Here is a 6,603-nt window from a genome sequence, read left to right as displayed (position 1 = left end):
TTAGTAGAGACGGGGTTTCACCATGTTGACCAGGATGGTCTCGATCTCTTGACCTCGTGATCCACCCGCCTCGGCCTCCCAAAGTGCTGGGATTACAGGCTTGAGCCACCGCGCCCGGCCTGAAGTTGGGTTTTAAAGCAGTGAGTGGCTCATGCTCTTTCACTAGCCCTTAGCAATGGGGCTGTCTGTGATCCCAGACGTTTAGAAGCAAAGTCAGCCCTCTGTATCCACGGGCTCTGCTTCCATGGATTCAACCAAGCTCAGATCAAAACGTCAAGAATAAAAGGATGGTTGCATCTGTACTCAACACATACAAACTTTTTTTCTGTCATAATTCCCTAGGTAATACAGTATAATAACTATTTGCACAATATTAAGTATTACGTGTAATCTAGAAATGACTGAAAGCATACAGGAGTATGTGCATAGCTTATATGTAACACCACACCACTTCATAACAAGGACTTAAACATCCATGGGTTTTGTTATCCTGGGGGTCCTGGAACCAACTCCCCAAGGATACCAAGAATGACCGTACTTGGAATTACAGGGCTCAACACCACACAAATGACTATGATTTAAGGTTAGATCTCACTGGAAAGCTTTCCAAACACTAACTACTAATGGTTTAGTTAACAAAAACAACAGGATATGCAAAATGTTTCTGTCTCCTCAAAAGAGCTAGAAGAGCGCTGACGGCTCCTTGTGATGGGATGTGAATGGGGTTCTCAGATCTGCTGCTATAAAGCAGAAGGCAGAGCGCTTCCCAGTCTCCGCCTGCAGAGACCCATGGGCTGGCCACGCTACCACAGAAGCCAGCATGTGCTGGCAGACCTCTGAAGTGGTGCCCAGGGTCCCTGTCCACTGAGGAGGCTGAGGGAGGCAGATGCAAAACTTCCTGTCAGCAGCCGGGGATTTGAGGAGTGAGGGAAAAAAACACAGGTGCATTTGAGAAAATTATTATTATTTTTTGAGATGGAGTTTTGCTCTTGTTGCCCAGGCTGGAGAGCAATGATGCAATCTCGGCTCACTGCAACCTCTGCCTCCCAGGTTCAAGCGATTCTCTTACTTCAGCCTCCCGAGTAGCTGGGATTACAGGCATGCGCCACCACGCCCAGCTAATTTTTCTGTATTTTTAGTAGACATAGAGTTTCTCCATATTGGTCAGGCTGGTCTCAAACTCCTGACCTCAGGTGATCCACCTGCCTTGGCCTTCCTAAGTGCTGGGAATACAGGCATCAGCCACCACGCCTGACTAAGAAAATTATTAAAAAAAAAAAAACCAATAACCAAACTCAAATTAGAAAGAGCTGTACGGGAGCAATAGCTGGCACCTGTAATCCCAGCACTTTGGGAGGCCGAGGTGGGAGGATTGCTTGAGCCCAGGAGTTTGAGACCAGCCTGACCAATATGGAGAAACTCTATGTCTACTAAAAATACAAAAAAATTAGCTGGGCGTGGTGGTGCACAACTGTAATGCCAGCTATGGGGAGACCCCATCTCTACAAAAAATACAAAAATTAGCTGGGTATGGTGGCACGCGCCTGTAGTCCCAGCTACTTGGGAAGCTGAGGCTGGAGGATGGCTTGAGCTCAGGAGGTCAAAGCTGCAGTGAACCATGATTGCATTACTACACACCAGCCTGGACAAAAAAGTAAGACCTTGTTTCAGCAAAAAGAGGCTTAACAAGATTTTAGGTGAGGTGCTTTGATAGTGGCCATAAGGCCACCTGACTTCCATATCCATTTATGAATCATGCAGCCCTGGTAATTCTTCATGTTTTTTTTTTTTTTTTTTTTTTTTTTTCTGTTTTTTTTTTTTTTTTTTTTTTTTTATTTTTTTTTTTTTTTATTGTATTTTTTTTTTAGTTATTTTTTTTTTTTTTTGAGACTGAGTCTCACTCTTGTTACCCAGGTCAGAGTACAATGGTGTAATCTCAGATCACTGCAACCTCCACCTCCTAGGTTCAAGCGATTCTCCTGTCTCAGCCTTCCAAGTAGCTGGGATTACAGGGACCTGCCACCATCCCCTGCTAATTCTTGTACTTTTAGTACAGACGGGATTTAACTATGTTGGCCAGGGTGGTCTCGAACTTCTGACCTCAGGTGATCCTCCCACCTCGGCCTCCCAAAGTGCTGGGATTACAGGCCTGAGCCACCACCTCCGGCCTATTTTATTTTTTTGAGACAGAGTCTTGCTCTGTCACCAGGTTGCTCTGCAGTACAGTAATGTGATCTCAGCTCACTGCAGCATCCACCTCCCAGGTTCAAGCAATTCTCCCGCCTTGGGCTCCTGAGTAGCTGAGATTACAGGTGCATGTCACCATGCCTAGTTATTGTTTGTATTTTTGGTACAGATCGGGTTTCACAATGTTGGCCAGACTAGTCTAGAACTCCTGACCTCAAGTGATCCGCCTGCCTCGGCCTCCCAAAGTGCTGGGATAACAGGTGTGAGCCACTGTGTCCTGCCAATTCTGCATGTTTCTTAGCTAGTGCAGCAGGTCTAAACATGCGCAGGTCTCTACAGTTACCTCTTTGGAAATAAGAGATGAAGGTCTGCCATCTTTAGAGCTGAACTGAATTTAAGAATTTAACATCAAGCATCACGTGAGCTGAGCATGAGCGAAAATTTCTTTGACGGACTTATTTCAAACATGGCTCATCTCTCAAGCCCTCAAGGTGCTACAAATGGTTAGGTCCGACTCCAGGTGGACTCACCTTGACTGCAAGCCCTCTAGGATTCTTTCCCTACCCCACATACCCTCCATTCAGCCTCCTCTCCTCTGCCTTTCACCCTGGCTTCAGTTCAATTTACATATTTCTTGAGCACCTATCACTGGCAATCCTTCCCCAGACCCTGTAGATAGATGAACGAGCAAGTCCTCACCCCGGAGGAGCTTCAAGTGTCACTGGGAAAGCTAGAGCCACCCACAGGTGGTTTCAGTGTCTGTGTGAGTGACGTGACAGATACTGAGTACCACTGGGACTCCAACATTTGGAAGAGGTGAAAGAAACCCAAACTGAGTCTGTGGCCTCCACGTGGAAAGGTACCACTGGATGCAGGATGTGAGCCGTAGTTACTTGAAATGACCAGCGTTCCTTTGGGGTGATGGAAATACAATATTTAATATTGTTCTGTGTGGTTTTCTGAATTTTATTTGAAAACGAGCAAAGGAAAAAAAAAGTGGTGCCAAATAATATTTTAGCAGAAATGGTGGCGCAGACAGGCCCAGCCCCAAGTAAGGGGCAGCAGTCATCTCCATCAAAGGCAGCGGGTCCTACTGCAGGTTTCACACAGACAGCAAGGCTGCCTCAGAGGGGTCTCGGATGAATGGAACTCAGAGTTCAATAGACCTTTCACTAAGGACAGAGCCTGACAACAATGGCGCAGTGTGGCTTTCTGTAGGGTACAGGCACGCTTACCACTATGACACTGGTAGGGGGAGGGGAATGCTAGGGCTCAGACATTTGGGGACAAATTCACAATGTGGGTGGGGGTGCTTCCCAATTATTTTTTCCTTTTGTGGTACCCCTTCAAAATATTTCAGTGAAGATATTCAAAACACACAAGAGAAGCACACAGAAGAGAAACCTCACACAGCTGGAATGGACAGCAGCACTGGAAAGGTAGGGAAAACCCATGTGGCCCTCCTGGGGGTCCCCATGCTCTTGACCCTCACTAACACTTCGTCCCTGAGTTTCAGAAAGGATTAGGGGACTGGTCAGGCTTGGAGAGAAACAGTGAGAAGTAAACTCGGATTAAATTCCTTACAAATATAAACGTTACAGCTTAAAGGAAGATCTCGCATTAATCATGGCTAAAGCATAATGCTTCTACAAAATCCCTTTAACACAAGATAATCCCTCAGCAAGAAAACAAGAGATGTAAGTTCTTAAGAGAGGAAAACCTGGCTGGGTAATCTTACAGCCACCACTTGATTCTCTTCACAGCAAAACAAACTGTGGCTCTTACAAGGCACCTGCCCTGCAACTCAACCACCGTCAGATGAGCGGCAAATGTGCAGCTTCTAGTGGACCTCAAGCAGAAGCTTCCAGTGATACCTCCTCACCCAGTTCAGACCAGTTCTTCACCATCCTAAAAGGAAGACTTCCTCCTTTTCACAACAACCTGTCGAGAAACAAATCCCCCAAAGTAGTTTGGAATATGACTTCAGCACGCACCTCTGCAGCTAACTTCTGGAGCACGAAAGTTAACATGAAATCATTGGTGTTGGCCAGGCGCGGCAGCTCACACCAGTAATCCCAGTACTTTGGGAGGCCAAGGCAGGCGGATCAGGAGGTCAAGAGATGGAGACCATCCTGGCCAACAAGGTGAAACCTCGTCTCTACTAAAAATACAAAAATTAGCCGGGTGTGGTGGCGCGTGCCTGTAGTCCCAGCTACTGGGGAAGCTGAGGCAGGAGAATCGCTTGAACCCGGGAGGCGGAGGTTGAAGTGAGCTGAGATGGGGCCACTGCACAGAGCCTGGGCAACTGTCTAAACAACAACAACAAAAAACAAAACAAAACAAAACAAAATAAAACAAAAAAAAACTGGTGTCACTCTGGGTGTTTATAAACACCACCATTTAACCGGCAGCCAGTGCCAGGTGGCCCAAACAAAAAGGAAAGGTACTGAACACACACAACTGGGACAGGGCTGGGGATGCGGCCCTCACGCTGCCACTGACGTAGGTGGGGCAGAACCCTGGCCATCAGGAACCAGAAACCAAATTCGCTCCAGTTTCAACTCCTGGTCCCACCTCAGGGTAGACCTAAGCATGGCTAATAATCACTGTTCCATGAATTAAGGGCCAATTATTTGGTTAGGAGTATCACTGAATACTGACCTAACCCCCCTAAATCTAGTATTTTTTTTTCTGAGATGGAGTCATGCTCTGTCATCCAGGCTGGAGTGCAGTGGTACAATCTCAGCTCACTGCAACTTCTGCATCCAGGTTCAAGTGACTCTCTTGCCTCAGCCTCCCCAAGCAGCTGGGACTACAGGCTCACGCCACCATGTGTGGCTAATTTTTCTATTTTTAGTAGAGACAGGGTTTCATCACGTTAGCCAGGCTGGTCTCGAACTCCTGACCTCAGGTGATCCACCCCACTTGACCTCCCAAAGTGCTGGGATTACAGAAGTGAGCCACCATACCCGGCCAATTTCAAGGGTTTTTAGCAAGTTGGAGCAATTCTTTTCTTTAGAATTTAGTTGATACAGTACTTAACAGTGATGGCACACACATTCTCTTCTACTTCTCCGGTGAGGCTGTGCCACAGAGCGTATGGGAAGTGGAAAAGCTCCTTTCTACAGTTGCCTTTCTTATTCAAGAGTAAGTATGCTGATAGCTTTGTTAAGCCCTATCCTGTGTAGCTGTTAGATACGCCACGCTTACAGGCACGTAGTACATTCTATGTCCTTGTACTTTAACCAAGATACCTGTGCTGGACGTGCTCACAGGCCTGTCCCAACTCTCCATTGCTTTTATCTGTTTAAAAGTTTTAAGGCCGGGTGCGGTGGCTCACGCCTGTAATCCCAGCACTTTGGGAGGCCGAGGCGGGTGGATCACGAGGTCAAGAGATCGAGACCATCCTGGTCAACATGGTGAAACCCCGTCTCTACTAAAAATACAAAAAATTAGCTGGGCATGGTGGTGTGTGCCTGTAATCCCAGCTACTCAGGAGGCTGAGGCAGGAGAATTGCCTGAACCCAGGAGGCGGAGGTTGCGCTGAGCCGAGATCGCGCCATTGCACTCCAGCCTGGGTAACAAGAGCGAAACTCCGTCTCAAAAAAAAAAAAAAAAAAAAAAGTTTTAAGCTGTTAGCCAATTTCGAGTTTTAGTTTAGATTGTGAGGTCTGGCTCCTGCCAACGGAGATCAGACACAGCAGTAAGGACGACCCCAAACTCATAAGGGATAAATTTGTCTGTTTTCTTTTGTTCACTGTACTCTCGTGGAAGATGGCTAGCGAGGGTCCCCTTCCTGCAGTCCAGGAAGTAAAAATTGCATTGCTGAAGGATCCTTTGTTTCAGTGCTGATTTTTTCTTTGTGGGATTGAGCAACTATTTTAACAGGGGGCTCATCAGACAGAAAACCTCAGGCATCAGAAGACCCAAACTTTACAACATAGGCTGACTGCTCAAGTGGCATGAAAGACCTTGTCAGCTCTGTCACTCTAATTTATGTGAGTCCCAATACCCAAAGAGTGCTTTACAAGTTCAAAAACACAAGAAAAGTGTGCTAAGCAACCCTGGCCATTAAACCTGAGTCAGGGGATCTTCATGCCAATCCACCTCTTTCTACAGCAAAGCCCAGGAGCGCCATCGACCTCCCCAGACTGTTTAAGAGTAAAGGAGGTAACTGGCTCTACCCGAGGTGGTCTGGCATCTTCCAAAGGAGGAAGTGGACTCACATGAACTGGTAGAAGCGCGGCCACCAGCAGGGCACACGGCCACACACGCAGGAGGGTCACCGGCAGGGCACACAGCTACACACGCAACAGGGACACGGGCAGGGCACACGGCCGCGCACGCAGGAGGGACACGGGCAGGGCACACGGCCGCACAGGAAGCAGGGACACGGGCAGGGCACACGGCCGCACA

The 6,603-nt window shown here is 47.5% G+C and overlaps 1 protein-coding gene across 1 annotated transcript in view; it reads right to left on the bottom strand.

Moving 5' to 3' along the window:
• Nucleotides 1–6,603, bottom strand: part of JPT2 (Jupiter microtubule associated homolog 2) — a 24,475-nt gene that overhangs the window by 16,935 nt on the left and 937 nt on the right. The gene's annotated exons all lie outside the window — the stretch shown is intronic.

Source organism: Cebus imitator, unplaced genomic scaffold (assembly GCF_001604975.1).
Source record: "Cebus imitator isolate Cc_AM_T3 unplaced genomic scaffold, Cebus_imitator-1.0 Scaffold444, whole genome shotgun sequence".
In the NCBI taxonomy this organism is placed as follows: Eukaryota; Metazoa; Chordata; class Mammalia; order Primates; family Cebidae; genus Cebus; species Cebus imitator.
Note: the sequence above shows the minus strand (reverse complement) of the source record. Positions and strands in the feature narration are given on the sequence as shown.